Below are 20020 nucleotides of genomic sequence, written 5' to 3'. Positions count from 1 at the left end.
GTTATTATTTAGGCGAAAAATGATCGACAAAAATAACATTCAAGATAATATTGTTCGTGAAGAATGTTATCGTTTTTTTTCTTCATGTTTTGTGAAGTAAAATTTAGCCCGATTTAGAGTTTAGGGTTTAGGGTTTGATGTTTTGGGTTTATTCCATAAACCCAAAACACCAAATCCTAAACCCTAAACCCTAAACTCTAAACCGTTCGTGTTAAAAACTCAATCTAAATCCTAAATCTAAACCCTAAATCTAAACCCTAAACCCTAAATTTCTAAACCCTAATATCTAAACCCTATAAACCCTAATATCTAAACCCGAATATCTAAAACCTAATATCTAAAACCTCAACATACGTTCGAAAAACACCATAATTGTTATATATTAGTTCTTCGAGCGTTTTCCCGCAAAAATAAAAACATTTATCACAAGGTGTCTTTATTAAATGTTCATATTTTCATCCAATTTATAATGTTCGTGAACAAAGTTTTTTCAAAAAACGAAGAAAAAAAAAGATTTTGCTTCCCCCCGCTTCTCCCTGATTGGTTACTTCCCTCTTGATCCTACCAATATATATATATATATATATATATATATATATATATATATATATATATATATATATATATATATATATATATATATATATATATATATATATATATATATATATATATATATATATATATATATATATATATATATATATATATATATATATGGTCCGGTCCGGTTTTAACGGTTTAATTTTTTCTCAAACTGTCGTCGGACCAAATAATCCAGTTTGGCCGAAACTTAAACTGCCGGACCGGAATCTGACAACTCTACTCGGCCAAACCAACTCAAATACTCCGGTTCGGCTGGGTTTAAACGGTTCGATATCTAGGCTTAATGTCTTGAAAATCTAAATTAATACTATAAATCACTATAAAAGAAATTGCGGTCAAACCGTGATTTAAACGGTTCGATATCTAGGCTTAATGGCCCGGTCCGATTTAATGTCTTAAAAGTTAAAAGTATAAATCACATAAAAGTATAAACCAACCCAAACGCCCCCTAGACCGCATTAGGAGCATTGTGGAGCGTTCATATTGGTGAATAGGGCTACCATATGTGTGTGTTACAAATGCTAAGACCATTTGTTATAATGGGCAAATTAAAAGGTTATGGAAAGATTATGAGTGATGTGAAAAAGTTGCGAGAATGTTATGAAAAGATAGAAGATTATGACAAGAGTTGTAGGCGATGTGCATGGCAAGATATAATTAAAAGTTAGATTGAAAATTTGATAGTGATGTAGAAAAAGAAAAAGAAAAAAAAAATATGCCATCCACTTGTTTCCCTTGTCGAAGAGGTGGTGGAGGTATGAATTATCTCCCCACCCTACGCTGAACATCTATATGGGGTATTTAGGTTGGTACTCTAGGCTTAATAACAGACGTATCACAAATGGTCTTATAATTAAACGTTCGCTAAATATTCTAACTTATGAGTTGAGAATGCTTATGCAAAATTAATCAATCGTTAAGTTATAGGTAAATGTCAGCAAAATTGTCCATTATAATGCCACTCTTGGCAAACTCTAAACTTGGCTTTACAATTAGTACAAACAAAGTTGGTTCTATGAAAGAAAGATTTGGGTTATTAATCAGCCTAACACCACGATTAACATTATAAATCCCGCAGGCAGAGGTATTAGCGTTCACTACATCACATGCATGATTCTCCGACCATATTAAATAAGCTTTGAATAGTATATATAATATATAATATAATATAATATTCAACTACCCAAATGTGTGCTTGTTTCCGGTTGAAATATACGACATTTATTCAACATAATAACGCTAACTTGTGAATCCAACATAGGGCAACATAACACTAATTAAGTTATTTTTATTATTATTAATTGTTCCATAAACTAATGGCTGCGGCTTCAAATGTGTGCATTATTTATAAATGATATAAAATATAATTAAGTAGCTAAACACATATCAATCGACTACTATTTTTTATTTTTTTTTAAAAAAAAAAGCAAACAGTTGATATTATTATCAAGAATGTTACACGACAAAACTAACGAAATACAAACGAATTACATACACAAGTATTAAAGACTAGCCAACGACTAAAATCGAACAAGACACCAGCGAGTGAGCAAAGGGACCGACAGTGCTTAACCCGGATCAATAGATTAGTAAATGAAAAAAAAAATAGTTTGTTTCACGTTAGTACCACACAAAAATTTTTGGCCACTACATTTTAATACATTGTGATCACGCTAAAAAATTATGATTACAACCATTTTCATTTTCTAATAACCTATAAAACTTTACATTGATTGAAATTCAAATCTCAAGAATATGAAAAAGGCATACATTACATTACAAAGTTTAATAGAATTATCTAAATCCTTGAATGTTAATTGAAAATTATTATTAAATTAAATTGAGGTAAATAAAGTAAGTAACAAAAGATGCTCTACAAAGTTTGTCAAAAATATGCTCACGAAGTTTCACCATCCACGACTCCATGCAACTTTGTAAAGTAGGTTGTCGCCTCAAGATTCGTCGGCTCACAAAGCGAATCGGAAACTCGAGCCCGAAAGTGAATAAAAAAAATGTGTCGAAAAATTGAGATAAGGTAAGAAAGTAACCAAATTATTACGGAAGTTATTAAATATGCTCTATAAATCACTGGGTGGTTGTAAAAGTAGTTATGGTCTACATTGTGAGCCTTTTCGGATTGTCTGAAACGACCCGTCCATATTACTATAAACGCAGTACGTTCTCGTTGGTCCCATAGCGAGGCATTTGACCTCTATATGATACGTTTTAGAAAATATTGCATTCGTTTCATAAAAAGCACATCATTATTATACATAATGCATGTTTTAAACAAGTGGGCGATTATTTAACAAATAATCCCCAAAATACATCGGTTTCCAAATACTACACACGTGACGTAACAGTCGAATATAATACATGACACATGTTTTATTGAATGCAACACTTTATAAAAGTATAAGACTCCATGCACAGCTTGCTCAGATAATGCAACAGCGGAAGACTTTCTTAAGGACCTGAGAATAAACATGCGTAAACAGCCAACACAAAGGTTGGTGAGATATATAGGTTTATCATCGATATAAATATAGACCACAAGATTTCATAGTTATAAATATATGTACACTCGCAAGCGTATAAAAGTATTCTATAAGTTGTTGAGCGCTTCGGTAACCATACTTAACCATTAATGTGGCATATTCCCTTTATTATGAAATCTCCCTACACTGTACCAAGTGTAGTAAAAACGAAGTACTATGCAACCGTTGACGATACTAAATCGACTAGCCCGGTTGGGGTTGTCAAACCCGATAGATCTATCAATAGGATTCGCGCTTACATGTTCTTACAACATGTAAATATTAGTTACCAAGCTATTAGGGAAGATATGCAAGGTGGTACAACTCAACGTAGAATATATTTTAAGTACTTGTGTCCATGGCGTAAAACATAAAATGCATGTATTCTCATCCCAAAATATTTTTAGAGTTTAAAAATGGGATTATATACTCACAGTAGTAAAAGTATATTAATAATAAGTTTTCAACGTATTAAAAATATGACCGTCGTCCTTGGATTCACGAACCTATAACAATAATAACGATTCAGATAATAATACGACATATGAATAAAATAAAGCAAGTTCATAGAATACTTATAATAATTTTTAACATTTTATGTTAGTAGTCCATTGTTAGTAGTCCTTTGTTAGTAGTCCAAAATAGTCCGAAAAGTCCAACAGTCCAATAATCGGTATATATATATATATAATCTTAGAATTACCCCACGACGTATTGTATACGTATTGTCTTTGCATCAACCCAGAGACGTATTATATACGTATTGCCTTAGAATTAACTAAGACGTATTGTGTACGTATTGTCTTAGGATTTATCAAAACGTATTGTATACTTATTGTGTTAGGACGTACCAAGAATATTATTATACATATATACAATCACAGAATTATCCAAGATTATAATATTTTGTTATACTACTGATAACATGTCCAAATATATATAGGATATAGGAAAAGTTAACAAGGATATGGTTAATATAGTTTTTAAAATATAAATTTCGTCCATACAACGTTAATTTTAGCAGATTTTATTTTGCTGGCCAAATATTCATTACAACTCCGTTTAAAGTGAATCAAATTGCTATGGATTCATTAAGAAGTAAATTTTACAAAACAAATTCGAAAAGTTCAGCCCAAGTAGTAATTTTTAGAGATTTACCCTCTTTTTGTGTCGGTGGACAGATTTGGAAAAATCCCGGCATCCACCCAATATATGATTTTTGATAAAAATACTTCCACTTTGTCTAAAATCATGAAACAAATACTGGAAGTCTTATTTAAATATATTAACATATTTCCAAAGTCTTAGCCTCGAACTCAAAGTTTAAGATAGGTTTTTAATTCCCAACCCAAAACAGCCCGCTTTTTACCAAATGGAGATTAAAGGATATATGTTAAGTTTCAAGGTGTTCTTCATATGTACAAGTTATAAGTTCTTATATTAACTTAATATAACATCATAATACATATAAATAAGTGTTATTAGAGTTAAGTTAGAAAGATTAGATTAGTTTTTCAAACAAGCTTGGTGTTCACCAAAACAAGTTCTAGTTTTTACAAGTTTTATAAGTATAATAAGATAGCAACTATACAAGGAATTGAACAAGGATTTTGAGAAGTATTTTACCTTGATTATAAATAGGAAAGTTGTTGAGATTAAAGTATGATATGAGAGCATTCAAATGTGTGTTTTTAGTTTAAGAAAATGTGGAGTAAAAATGAGTTAAAATGGTCCTTATTTATAAGCTTATAATTTTGGCTTTTAGTGAAAATATCTATGATAAGTTAAATTGTATTAAGTCATGCATGACATATTAAATTGATTAGGTCATGGATGACATATTACACAAATAATTGCAGATTTCTATTGGTATATACCAATAGTAAATACTTCTAGAAGCTGTGTATAATACGGGTAAAAATACCGTATGAATGCGAGTAGAATTCTTTGAGGAAATTGAACGGAAATACGAGTATAGCTATCCTTTATATGTATTGGTATATTATAAAGTGTATTAAATACTTGTAAGGATGTATTTACACTCGTAATACATTATATGTAAATACATTTTAACATAAGTTAATTACGTCGTTTAAATAGTAATATATATATTGTTTGAAAACTCTTTAAATTAGTAGTATGAATATATATATATATATATATATATATATATATATATATATATATATATATATATATATATATATATATATATATATATATATATATATATATATATGTATATAATACTTTATTAATATACTTAATGAGATATTTAATTATCATATTTTCAAGTTAAATATATATAAATCCATATATATACACAATAATTAAACAATTAAACAATTAAATCAAGTTATGACGTAATCGTCGGAATAAAAGGGTGACCAAAAGCTTGTGTAAAACTCTTTTCGGAGGTTCAAGATTTATTAAAATTCATTGCTTATCAAGTCGGAATTATATAAAGATTATGTTTAAATTTGGTCGAAAATTTTCGGGTCGTCACAGTACCTACCCGTTAAAGAAATTTCGTCCCGAAATTTGATCGAGGTCGTCATGGCTAACAATAAGAATGTTATTATGATGAATATAAGTTGATTCATAGGGTTTTATCATGATTGAGAAATATGAATAAAATAATTCGATTACTCGAAACGTATGAGTGAAGCTATCGTAAAAGAGTGAAATGAGAAAATAGGGATTCGTCTTATCTTTTGACGTCATCACTGTTGATCTCCGAATTAAAGAAAATCTTTGTAATCTATATAAGATTTGATTCTTCGGCGATTAAGGAAATTATGATCCTCTTCGATTTAATGCAATAATCTGTCTCGATTTCTCTGTCGGATATTTTACTATAAATCAACCTCCTACGTTTCCTTATTTCCACATCTCCCATCTTTTATACTTTCTTCCTTTCTTCGTACTTCCAAAACATTCGTCAATATGCTCCATCCAGTTTTAATTCTTGATATATTCTTGACTATCACATATGCCATTCTTCTTTTTCATCTTCCACCGGAGGAATCCGTTAATTTCTACTATGCTCTTGGGTTTATAGTGTTCTTAGTTTTCCCGTGTCTTTATATTGCTATACGTATTGATATACACGGTTTGTAATTTCTGCGTTGTCTTTGTGCTTATATTTTTCCTTATATTTTGGAGTTTCATGCTTCCGTTTTCTTTTCCCGACTTCAAGTCAAACGAATAATGGTCTAGAATTCATAGATATGAAATTCGGAATAAACATAGCTAATGCACTAAGAGAGAAATTGTAATAGCACAATTTGACTTGTGAAATTACCAGAATCCAAAGGAATAGATAGAACTATCAATAGAATATGTTCTTGATATGTTTAGAGATTAGATTGAATGTAAGAGTCATGTAACATGACACATGATGACGTTATGGTCTGTGAATCATTACGTTTCATTTAGAAACTCCGCATGACTTACTGTAATATAATCACGTTGATCAAGTGTCATTATATTATACTAACTCATGCTTCAGTTCCCAACATTACTTTAAAAACATTCATACTTTACACTCAGAGGTTTCAGATATTTAGAAACTAAAACAGTTTTCTTTATGATGTGATACAGATACACTACAAGAAAGATGTCGAATACCCACGAATTTTGCCCACAAATACTAATTCGTGGGTGTATAGCCACAGATTACCTACGGATTACCGACAGTCGGAGATTTAATTTGTCGATCAAAATTACCCTCAAAATTCTCGCGGGATTAACCACAAAAAATACCCATGAATTTTTTTCCGAGTTTAAATCGTGACTAAACCAACGAGTTCAAAATATCTCACACGACCTACTCACGGATAATGATCTCATGGGGTAAATATATGGGTAATACCATGGGTAACTGTACGTGTTGCAAGAATTACACACAATATATGCGACCGTGGGTAATTATGTGGGGTAAAAATTCCCACATTACATTTTTATGGGTATTTGTTGTAGATATTTAATGGGTCATAGTGCACCCACCATTTTAAACACTAAATATCTTTGAAATATCTTTCTGTCAATTTCGTTTCGATTATATTTTCGTGGGTAAATTATGAATATACAAAACCTATGAGTTTTAATAAAAAAAATATTATATAATAATAATAATAATAATAATAATAATAATAATAATAATAATAATAATAATAATAATAATAATAATTATTATTATTATTATTATTATTATTATTATTATTATTATTATTATTATTATTATTATTATTATTATTATTATTATTATTATTATTATTATTATAATAAACTTAAAAGTTTTAAAACTTACAAAAAATTAGTGGGAAGCCTAGAGACAATCTGGGCCCCCACACCTCTAGCAATAGCAAAACCTATCCTAGTAAAAATATGAGCAGCAGCACCGGCACCAATATCTTGCGCCATCGAACTCTTTTGAACCCGCTTTAGCAAAGAAACAGCCTCCTTCTCTAATTCCCCAAGGGAAGAAAATGAGAAAGGAATGAAACCATAACCAATCGCCTGACAACTAGATTCGTACTTGACCCGCTTCCGACGAGCCGCATCAATCACAGCACGTCCAGGGACAAAGTCAAAAAGCCCAGACTGTGTCAAAGGAGAAGACCCAGTCAAGTCAACACAAACATCGCGACCACAATCCCGGGAATAAAGTAACACATCTGCAGGTCTGAGGGCCCTGTCGTTCCCTCCAGACAACCCAATGTCAACCTCCTTTCTCGCTGAAATCCCAGATCGATAACAAACATCAACAAGGGAATCCCGGACAATATTATGTCGATGTTTAATACCCACCATACCAGCACAAGACACCGCGTGATCCCCGAAAATATCCCCAGTAAAAACCCATGAACAGGCAGAGCATGCCGTCGAGATAGAGAACAATGGAACACCTAACCGGTAGCACAACACACATCGGTAAGTCTTTGCATTCATCGTCTGACCCAACCCCAAAATAGGGACTGCCCTTAGCCAAGCAGAGGTGTGATCACCCTGCTGTGATTTCCATAAGGCCGATTGTCGGGGAGATAACGAAAAAGTGGATTCTGCAGAAGCGGTAACCTTTGTGAAATAAACATCTGCCAATTTCTTCATGAGTATTGGGGCAGCGACCTCACTTGGATTACCTAAAATATCAAACCCAATCGTTTTATTAAACAGACCCAATGCATCTTCAAAAGCACGACCAAGACCAACAATACTCGCATGACATAGGAGCTTGGTCTGCAACCCAGCAGACTGTAATCGAGAAGCCAGAAAAGCATAAAGACGAACATCTCCCGCAGAATAAACACCAAGCCCTCCAAATGCAAATGGCAAGGTGGCAAGCCGCCACTGCCAATCACCAAACCCAGGCCCTGAAGCAGTAACAATACGCTCCAAGGAAGATCAAAGGGCTCCATCGAAAGCGCGTTGAGCCTCCTCAAATATACTAGGAGGACAAGTACGTAAGGTAAAGTAGAGTTTAGAAACTCCCGTACATGCCCTAAGCAACAACAACTCATATTGAGGATCATCAAGCTTAGCAACCTTATCCATAAGCGCAATGGACTTGGTCACCCTTTGCATCACCAGTTCACTACTAAAACCAGGATCGGAACTTGCAGGGGCCCTAAGCAACTTAACACCATTTAAAGGCCGAGTAATATTAGGAGGAAAGACACCTACTTGTCTGCTGCGAGGGTCCTCCGTAGGCCAGAAAATTTCTGTTTTTTCAACGTTGAGATGTAGCCCAAAACGAGGCGCATCCTCCATAATCAAATGCAAAACCTTCCCCACCACCAAAGTGTCCCCAATAATAGTGCCATCATCCAAATACCACGCCTGAAGACAAACCTCAAAATTATCTCTGATTTTAGAAACCAAGGGTTGTAAGACCAAAGCAAAAAGCATCGGACCAAGGGTATCACCCTGTTGCACCCCCTGAGAAGACCATAATGTGTGGTTCTGATGTTTTGCGAGGGGTATATAAAATAGCTTTATATTTTAGCAGGAAATACTATTAAATACGATACAATTTTACACAAGATATTTATTTATTTATCGAATGGATATACTTAAACCTTGCTACAACACTTATAGGCAGTGTACCTAATCGTACAGTAGTGTAGTTTTTAGTAAGTCCGGTTCGTTCCACAGGGAAAATCTTTAAACAAAGCTTAACGCTATATTAGTTACTTTTATAAAAATACAAATATATATATATAAGTAATATTATTATTATAAAGGGGGGTTTTTACCGTTTAATGACCGGTTTGTCGATTTTAAAACTTTAGTCGCAGTTAAAACCAAATGTAAAATATCAAATAAATAAAAGACTTAATTTAAAGCGTAAAGTAAATAACGATAATGAAATTGCGATAAATGAAAGTGCGATAAAATAAACTTGCGATAATTAAAAAGTACGATAATTAAAAGTGCAATTAAATACAATAACAATAAAAATACGATAATTAGAAGTGCAATTAAATATAAAATAAAGGAAATTAAATATGAAATAAAAGAATTATGCTTATTTAAACTTCCGTAATCATGATGTTTGACGTGTTGATTTTATTTTTATGCCCATGGGTTAATTGTCCTTTGTCCTGGATTATTTAATATGTCCATACGGATTTGTCCGTAATAGTCCATCAGTCATAAATATAAAGAGCGAAAGCCTTCGTCAAATTATTCTTATTCCCGAAGTTAAATATTTCAACTAATTGGGGATTCGAATTGTAATAAGGTTTTAATACTTTGTTTAATGAATACACCAGGTTATCGACTGCGTGTAAACCAAGGTTTTACTACTTTGTTAACAATTACACCAATTACCCTTGAATGTAATTCACCCCTGTTTCAACAAGTCTATTAACTATTAATCCAGTTCCGTGTCCGGTAAAATGAATAATTATTGGTATTTATAGATATCCCGCCCACCGTACCCAGTCAAGCGTATGTGGTTATATATAAATACGTCGAATTATAAGTTTGTATATTAAATTAACAAGGTATTGTTTACTTAATATAAAACCCATTAATAGCCCATAGTCTAATTTCCACAAGTGTCGTTCTTTTATCCAAACCCCAATTATGGTACAAGGCCCAATTACCCAATTTTAGTAATTAGCCCAACATCATGATTACTTCGGATTAAATAAGCATAATAATAACTTAGCTACGAGACATTAAATTAAAAAGGTTGAACATAACTTACAATGATTAAAAATAGCGTAGCGTTACACGGACAGAATTTCGACTTACACCCTTACAACATTCGCTAACATACCCTTATTATTAGAATTATAATTAAAATTAAAATTAAAATATAAATATAAATATATTTACGTATACATATATAGAGAGAGATTTAATTATCGATTTATTTACGATCAAACTGCGTTTGCTTTTATAGGGAATTGAGTTCAGGGGGTCTCCGCGACTCGCGCCCTTTTTGCTCTTCAAACTCCGCGAGTCGCGGAGTTTGTAATTACAGCTCACTCCATTTTGGCTCTTTGTTTACCGACGGTTTATTATATAAATATAATATATATATAATTTATATAATTAATTATATATTATATTATATTCATATACATAGTTAACTTGTAATTTTTAGTCCGTTGCGTCGAGCGTTGAGAGTTGACTCTGGTCCCGGTTCCGGATTTTCGAACGTCCTTGCGTACAATTTAATATCTTGTACTTTACGTTTTGAATCTTGTACTCTTGTAATTTCGAGACGTTTCTTATCAATAATTGGAACCTCTTTGATTGTATTTTGTACTTTTGAGCTTTTTGGTCGTTTGCGTCTTCAATTCGTCGAATCTGTCTTTTGTCTTCACCTTTTAATATTTAAACGAATATCACTTGTAAATATAACAATTGCAACTAAAAGCTTGTCTTTCTTGGGGAATAATGCTATGAAATATATGTTCGTTTTTAGCATTATCAAATATTCCCACACTTGAGCGTTGCTTGTCCTCAAGCAATATCGTCTTGAAATACTAGAATCACTTCTTTATTCTTCACACTTTGTACATCAGTGACTTCTATACGACGGTATAAACAATGGTAGTAACGATATGGTTTACAGTCCCACATGACTATAAAAATTTAGATCCATTAAGGAAATTGGATCTTTATGAAAACATTTGATCTCTTGAAAATTAAATCTAGTTTTTACCCTAGATAAGTTTTCCGGAATAACCCTTTACCGGTGTTTGCAAATTATTTTTGTGGGTTTGGTGGGTTTCAGATTTGAAAATTTTAGCTCAAAACTTGCGGTTTTGTGTCACCCACTTGCTAACCTTGTATTAGGAAAGCAACACGTCCAGTTTACTTGTCCCGTATATTACCTTTCGGTAAACTAACGTCCGGTTGTAAAGGAAAGCGTTGAACAAGCAACTGTTAAGGCAATGTCCCCTGACATGCTTTTAATTATGGTCTATAACGTGTTGGACGCAATTACTATCCTTGGTAGGAGCAATAGTAAAGCTCACCCTTATAATTTTCTGGTCTGGCACAAGGTCCTGTATTTGACCATGCTATGCAACCACCGTTCTTACGGTTGACACCCGATTTGGTTCAGGTGACCTAATGAATTCCAGGTGAATTCCTAGGATTTTACGTTCAATGGTAATGAACGCATTGAAAATGGGTTTTTAGAAAATAAATCGGTTTGTAATTTTGATCAAAATATTTTCTCGTTCAGGCTCGAGTTTAGATATCATTGAATTCCATGAGTTTGTAATTCTCAATCTTTAAGGTCAATCTCAAGGATTGAGTAATATCAGGCTTAAAAGCTGATTTTTGATCTTTTAAGGAGATTATCCTTTCTGGGGATCTGATTCATTAGTCTTATCCAGCTAATTTGCATGGTGCCCCCCCATTGTACGAGATAAATCCTTCTCATGGTTAGGATAAATCTGACCACTTGGCGACCCTGTTTAATGCTGAGGTCCGTGGATTTCCTGCTGATTTTAGTGATGACTTTTCTAGGTTTTTCGTCAACCTACAGCTGGTCTGGACGACAACTTCCTGACCTAAATCAAGAAGCGCGTTTCTTTTTCGGAAGACTTTACTTCTTTTTAATGATGGAATTGATTCATCGTGTAGATCCATCTCTTCTTTTCTTTCATCGGGTAAAACAGTTTAGTTTAGTCCAAAGCAAAAGTATTTTCAGTTATTTGTTACAGATATATGTGACATATGTTTAAGATAACTTGATAAATTTTCCCACACTTGGCTTTTATTTTCCTTTTTATTGTCCTCTATTCCATTTTAAATAAATTTTAACATTTTGGTTTGTTTCTCAATTTATGTCCTTTCCGTGGTAACAATAATTTCGGCGTTAAAACCTAGTTTTATCGTTCATAAATATGTATAAACATGATTTTGAGTTCATTTAATTGAAAATTTTGAAAAATTTTACTAGAATTGGGTAGTCAGTATATAAGACTAGGGCTGTTCTTTATTATCAGAGAGCACTAGATTCTAATACAACTACTGCTTTACTAGTATTTTTAATGGTAACCCAGTGTTTAAGATAAAAATTTTAAAATCCGAAAGAATTTAACCCCTTCCCACACTTAAGATCTTGCAATGCCCTCATTTGCAAGAAATCAGTAACAATTTAAATTATTGAGGGTGATTTGTGTGAAAATGATTAAATTTTACCAAAGTTTCCAAACATATTTGTGTTTGCTTGCTGAATGATAAATGGTGCATATCATTTGTTCATTCCGTCTTGTTGTTATTTCACATATATTTTGCATCTTGTCATCAAAATTAGTTGCTTTTGCTGAACTTAATGCCAGTCTTTGAAAATGCGTTGTTTTACCCTGTTGTATACATAAGATAAACTGCATACATATATACATATTTTTGAAGTTTGGTATATTACCCCACATTCAAAAATTATTAAAATCTAAGAATAAAAGTTAGAAAATTATAAAAACTATTACAATATTAAATAAGTATTAAACGTATCAACATTACAAATTACAAAATAAATAAAACTAAGTAGACTAGGGATGATACTGATACCAGTAGGGGTTCCATGTGTAGTGACCCGAACTTTTCCATGTTTATATATATTAATTGAGATTGATATTTACATGATTAAATGTTTCCAACATGTTAAGCAATCAAACTTGTTAAGACTTGATTAATTGAAATATGTTTCATATAGACAATTGACCACCCAAGTTGACCGGCGATTCACGAACGTTAAAACTTGTAAAAACGACATGATGATATATATATGGATATACATATGGTTAACATGAGATTATGATAAGTAAGTATCTCCATAAGTATATTAACAATGAGTTATATACATATAAACAAGACTACTAACTTAAGGATTTCGAAACGAGACATATATGTAACGATTATCGTTGTAACGACATTTAAATATATATATATCATATTAAGATATATTAATATATCATAATATCATGATAATATAATAATTTAACATCTCATTAGATATAATAAATAATGGGTTAACAATATTAATTGAGATCGTTAACTTAAAGGTTTCAAAACAACACTTACATGTAACGACTAACGATGACTTAACGACTCCGTTAAAATGTATATACATGTAGTGTATTTAGATGTATTAAAATACTTTTGGAAGACTTCAAGACATATATCAAAACACTCATACTTAACGAAAATGGGTACAGTTACTTTCCCATTCTTTTCTTTCATCAAGAATTCTAGTCGTATTCTTACCTGTATTATACACAGCTTCAAAACGTACTTACTATGGGTATATACCAATAGGAACTAGCATGGGATTCCACTCTTGATTATGTCATGTATGACTAATCAATTTTAACTTCTACCATGAGCTAGTCAACTAACTAGAACTCCTTTTAACCCCACTCACCACTCACCAATTAACACTCATCATTCACTCCATTTCACTTCCAATTCTCTTTCTAATTCTCTCTCAACACACCCACACTATTATGAACGTATTTTTCCAGTAGTTAATCATCATCTTCATCAAAAATCACTTCAAGAATCAAGCTATAATCATCATAGGAAGAACACTTCAAGAATACTTCAAAAATCCCTTTAAGTTTACTAATTTACTTCCAAGCTTTCTAATCCATTCCAAGTAATCATCTAAGATCAAGAAACCTTTGTTATATACAGTAGGTTATCTTTCTTATTCAAGGTAATATTCATATTCAAACTTTGATTCAATTTCTATAACTATAAACTATCTTAATTCGAGCAAAAATCTTACTTGAACTTGTTTTTGTGTCATGATCCTACTTCAAGAACTTTCAAGCCATCCAAGATCCTTTGAAGCTAGATCATTTCTTGTCACTTCCAATAGGTTTACCTACTAAACTTGAGGTAGTAATGATGTTCATAACATCATTCGATTCATATATATAAAACTATCTTATTCGAAGGTTTAAACTCGTAATCACTAGAACATAGTTTAGTTAATTCTAAACTTGTTCGCAAACAAAAGTTAATCCTTCTAACTTGACTTTTAAAATTAACTAAACACATGTTATATATCTATATGATATGCTAACTTAATGATTTAAAACCTGGAAACACGAAAAACACCGTAAAACCGGATTTACGCCGTCGTAGTAACACCGCGGGCTGTTTTGGGTTAGTTAATTAAAAACTATGATAAACTTTGATTTAAAAGTTGTTATTCTGAGAAAATGATTTTTATTATGAACATGAAACTATATCCAAAAATTATGGTTAAACTCAAAGTGGAAGTATGTTTTCTAAAATGGTCATCTAGACGTCGTTCTTCGACTGAAATGACTACCTTTACAAAAACGACTTGTAACTTATTTTTCTAACTATAAACCTATACTTTTTCTGTTTAGATTCATAAAATACAGTTCAATATGAAATCATAGCAATTTGATTCATTCAAAACGGATTTAAAATGAAGAAGTTATGGGTAAAACAAGATTGGATAATTTTTCTCATTTTAGCTACGTGAAAATTGGTAACAAATCTATTCCAACCATAACTTAATCAACTTGTATTGTATATTATGTAATCTTGAGATACCATAGACACGTATACAATGTTTCGACCTATCATGTCGACACATCTATATATATTTCGGAACAACCATAGACACTCTATATGTGAATGTTGGAGTTAGCTATACAGGGTTGAGGTTGATTCCAAAATATATATAGTTTGAGTTGTGATCAATACTGAGATACGTATACACTGGGTCGTGGATTGATTCAAGATAATATTTATTGATTTATTTCTGTACATCTAACTGTGGACAACTAGTTGTAGGTTACTAACGAGGACAGCTGACTTAATAAACTTAAAACATCAAAATATATTAAAAGTGTTGTAAATATATTTTGAACATACTTTAATATATATGTATATATTGTTATAGGTTCGTGAATCAACAGTGGCCAAGTCTTACTTCTCGACGAAGTAAAAATCTGTGAAAGTGAGTTATAGTCCCACTTTTAAAATCTAATATTTTTGGGATGAGAATACATGCAGGTTTTATAAATGATTTACAAAATAGACACAAGTACGTGAAACTACATTCTATGGTTGAATTATCGAAATCGAATATGCCCCTTTTTATTAAGTCTGGTAATCTAAGAATTAGGGAACAGACACCCTAATTGACGCGAATCCTAAAGATAGATCTATTGGGCCTAACAAACCCCATCCAAAGTACCGGATGCTTTAGTACTTCGAAATTTATATCATATCCGAAGGGTGTCCCGGAATGATGGGGATATTCTTATATATGCATCTTGTTAATGTTGGTTACCAGGTGTTCACCATATGAATGATTTTTATCTCTATGTATGGGATGCGTATTGAAATATGAAATCTTGTGGTCTATTGTTACGATTTGATATATATAGGTTAAACCTATAACTCACCAACATTTTTGTTGACGTTTAAAGCATGTTTATTCTCAGGTGAATATTAAGAGCTTCCGCTGTTGCATACTAAAATAAGGACAAGATTTGGAGTCCATGTTTATACGATATTGTGTAAAAACTGCATTCAAGAAACTGATTTCGATGTAACATATTTGTATTGTAAACCATTATGTAATGGTCGTGTGTAAACAGGATATTTTAGATTATCATTATTTGATAATCTACGTAAAACTTTTTAAACCTTTATTTATGAAATAAAGGTTATGGTTTGTTTTAAAAATGAATGCAGTATTTGAAAAACGTCTCATATAGAGGTCAAAACCTCGCAACGAAATCAATTAATATGGAACGTTTTTAATCAATAAGAACGAGACATTTCAGTTGGTATCAGAGCGTTGGTCTTAGAGAACCAGAATTTTGCATTAGTGTGTCTTATCGAGTTTGTTAGGATGCATTAGTGAGTCTGGACTTCGACCATGTTTACTTGAAAAAATGATTGCTTAACAAATTTTGTTGGAAACTATATATTTTTAACATGTGAATATTATGTGATATATTAATCTCTTAACGCGTTTGATATTATGTGATAGATGTCTACCTCTAGAACAAGTCCCATTGACTCACCTAATAATAATGAAGAGTCAAATGTAAATTGGAATGATTCGTGGACTGATTCACAAGTTCCCGAAGAGGAACCGGAAGAAGAGTCGGAACCGGAAGAAGAATCGGAACCGGATGAAGAAATAGAACCGGTGGGGGAAATAATAAAACGGTTAAGTAAAAGAAAATCCTCAACCAACCGACCAAGGTTGATTATGGTCAATGGTGTTTCCGCCAAGGAAGCAAAATATTGGGAGGATTACCAATTCTCCAATGAATCGGATTCCGACGAGAATTCCGATGATGTTATAGAAATTACCCCAACTGAATTTAAAAAGGCAAAAGAAAATAATAAGGGAAAGGGCATAAAAATAGAGAAATCTAATTCCAACCCCGATGAACTTTATATGTATCGTCAACCCCCGAAGTCCTTAAGTTGTAACAATGACCCGGGAACCTCTAAACCACCAGGTTTTTCTAAACCAATGTGGAAAATAACGGCTCGTATTAGGGGAACATCATATATCCCTAGAAACTTGGGAAAACGAACCAAAACCAAAGAAGAAGAAACAAGCGAGTCAGAATAAGATAGTTGTATTCGTGTGGTGTAATATATGTAATATAGTGTGCTTATGCTTTATGATATATGTAAAAATTGCTTGTATTAATAAGTATTTTTTTTTATGAATCTAACTCTTGTCTATTTTACAGTATAAAAACACAAAATGGATAGACAACCCAATATTTTAAGAGACCTACCCGGAGACATGATTGATGAAATCTTGTCTAGAGTTGGTCAGAATTATTCGGCACAACTATTTAAGGCGAGATCAGTTTGTAAGACATTCGAAGAACGTTCCAAGAATACCTTGGTTTATAAAAGGCTTTCGTTCGAAAGATGGGGGATATCACATTGGGAAATCCATAAGTTACGATGTGTTTACTTTGACGCATATATTGCGGGGAACCCAAATGCTATTTTACGCAATGGGTTAAGAAATTATTTTGACTCAATATATCCGAATATTGGACTTCGTGATTTAGAAAAAGCGGCTAACATGCAACATAAAGAAGCATGTTATGCTTACGGATTAGTAATGTTCGCTTCTCACCAAAGTGAGAACAAGAACATCGGGCTACAACTATTAAACAAAACGTTTCCACAAGTGACGGAGTCGGTAATTGGGGTAAGAAATGAGGTTTTTAGATTGTTACGGGACTGTTGGACATTACGTAACCCTCGTCCCTTTGACGACGTTACAACACGCTGTCTTATCAACGGCCATAACGGTTATGTTCCACAAGACCAAGGATGGGAAGTAATCCTAGTAAAACCAGAATGCATGACTTGTTTCTGGACGTATGAATTACGTGTCTTTATTGCCTTTGCTGAACGACTTGTGTACTAGCTAGAATTATCTTCACAACCATCTTGTATCAAATTTATTTTGTGCTATATTTCATGCTATATGTAAAATAAGCGGTATTGTAAGTTTGTAAAATATTGTGTAAAAGTTTGAACGCGAAATATTATTATAATCATTTTTTCATATAGAATTGTAGTAGTTGAATTGTATATTAGCTACTAAGTATGAACTTAACGGGTAGGTACTACCCGAATTTAAACTTATAAAACGCTAATATGAAGAAAAAGCTTTTATAAATGAGTTCATATTATGCTACGAAATACTATTAACTACTCTTAATATTCTGTATGATTAACTTGTTCCATTTAACTATTTTGAAGGAAATGGCACCGACTACTCGACACACCGTGAATATGAATGAAGAGGAATTCCGTACTTTTCTAGCTTCAAACATAGCAGCAGTACAGGCTGCGCTACATACCAACAATAACCTTGGATCTAGCAGTACAGGAAATCGTGTAGGATGCACCTACAAAGAATTCACTGCCTGCAAACCTTTGGAATTTGATGGAACCGAAGGACCAATCGAATTGAAACGGTGGACCGAGAAGGTCGAATCGGTGTTTGCCATAAGTAAGTGTACTGAAGAGGACAAAGTAAAGTACGCTACGCATACCTTCACAGGTTCTGCGTTAACATGGTGGAATACCTATCTAGAGCAAGTGGGACAAGACGATGCGTACGCACTACCGTGGTCAGCATTCAAGCACTTGATGAACGAGAAGTACCGTCCCAGAACCGAGGTCAATAAGCTCAAGACAGAACTTAGAGGGTTACAAACCCAAGGATTTGATATTACCACGTATGAAAGACGATTCACAGAATTGTGCCTATTGTGTCCGGGTGCATTCGAAGATGAGGAAGAGAAGATCGACGCGTTTGTGAAAGGATTACCAGAAAGAATCCAAGAAGATATAAGTTCACACGAGCCCGCCTCCATACAACAGGCATGTAGAATGGCTCACAAACTAGTGAACCAGATTGAAGAAAGAATTAAAGAACAGACTGCTGAAGAGGCCAATGTGAAGCAAGTCAAAAGAAAGTGGGAGGAAAACGGTGATAAGAATCACCAATACAATAACAACAGCAATTATAACAATAATCGCAACAACTATCCTAACAATCGCAACATCAATCGCAACTACAACAAACGGCCCAACAACAACAACAACAACAACAGCAACCACAACAATCATCTTAACAACAATAATAACCGCAACAACAACAACAATCAGAAGCAGCTATGCCAAAGGTGTGAAAAGTATCACTCGGTGTTCTGCACCAAATTTTGCAACAAGTGTAAAAGAAATGGTCATAGCGCGGCGAAGTGTGATGTCTACGGACCAGGGGTTAATAGAACGAAAGGAACAAATGGTGTCGGAACAAGTAATGGCGGAGCAAGTAGTGTCGGAGCAAGTTATGCCAATGTAGTTTGTTATAAATGTGGAAAACCGGGCCACATTATTAGAAATTGCCCGAACCAGGAGAACACGAATGGACAAGGCCGCGGAAGAGTTTTCAATATTAATGCGGCAGAGGCACATGAAGACCCGGAGCTTGTTACGGGTACGTTTCTTATTGACAATAAATCTGCTTACGTTTTATTTGATTCGGGTGCGGATAGAAGCTATATGAGTAGAGATTTTTGTGCTAAATTAAGTTGTCCATTGACGCCTTTGGATAGTAAATTTTTACTCGAATTAGCAAATGGTAAATTAATTTCAGCAGATAATATATGTCGGAATCGAGAAATTAAACTGGTTAGCGAAACATTTAAGATTGATTTGATACCAGTAGAGTTAGGGAGTTTTGATGTGATAATCGGTATGGACTGGTTGAAAGAAGTGAAAGCAGAGATTGTTTGTTACAAAAATGCAATTCGCATTATACGAGAAAAAGGAAAACCCTTAATGGTGTACGG

Source organism: Rutidosis leptorrhynchoides, chromosome 2, assembly GCF_046630445.1.
Source record: "Rutidosis leptorrhynchoides isolate AG116_Rl617_1_P2 chromosome 2, CSIRO_AGI_Rlap_v1, whole genome shotgun sequence".
NCBI lineage: Eukaryota > Viridiplantae > Streptophyta > Magnoliopsida > Asterales > Asteraceae > Rutidosis > Rutidosis leptorrhynchoides.
Note: the sequence above shows the minus strand (reverse complement) of the source record.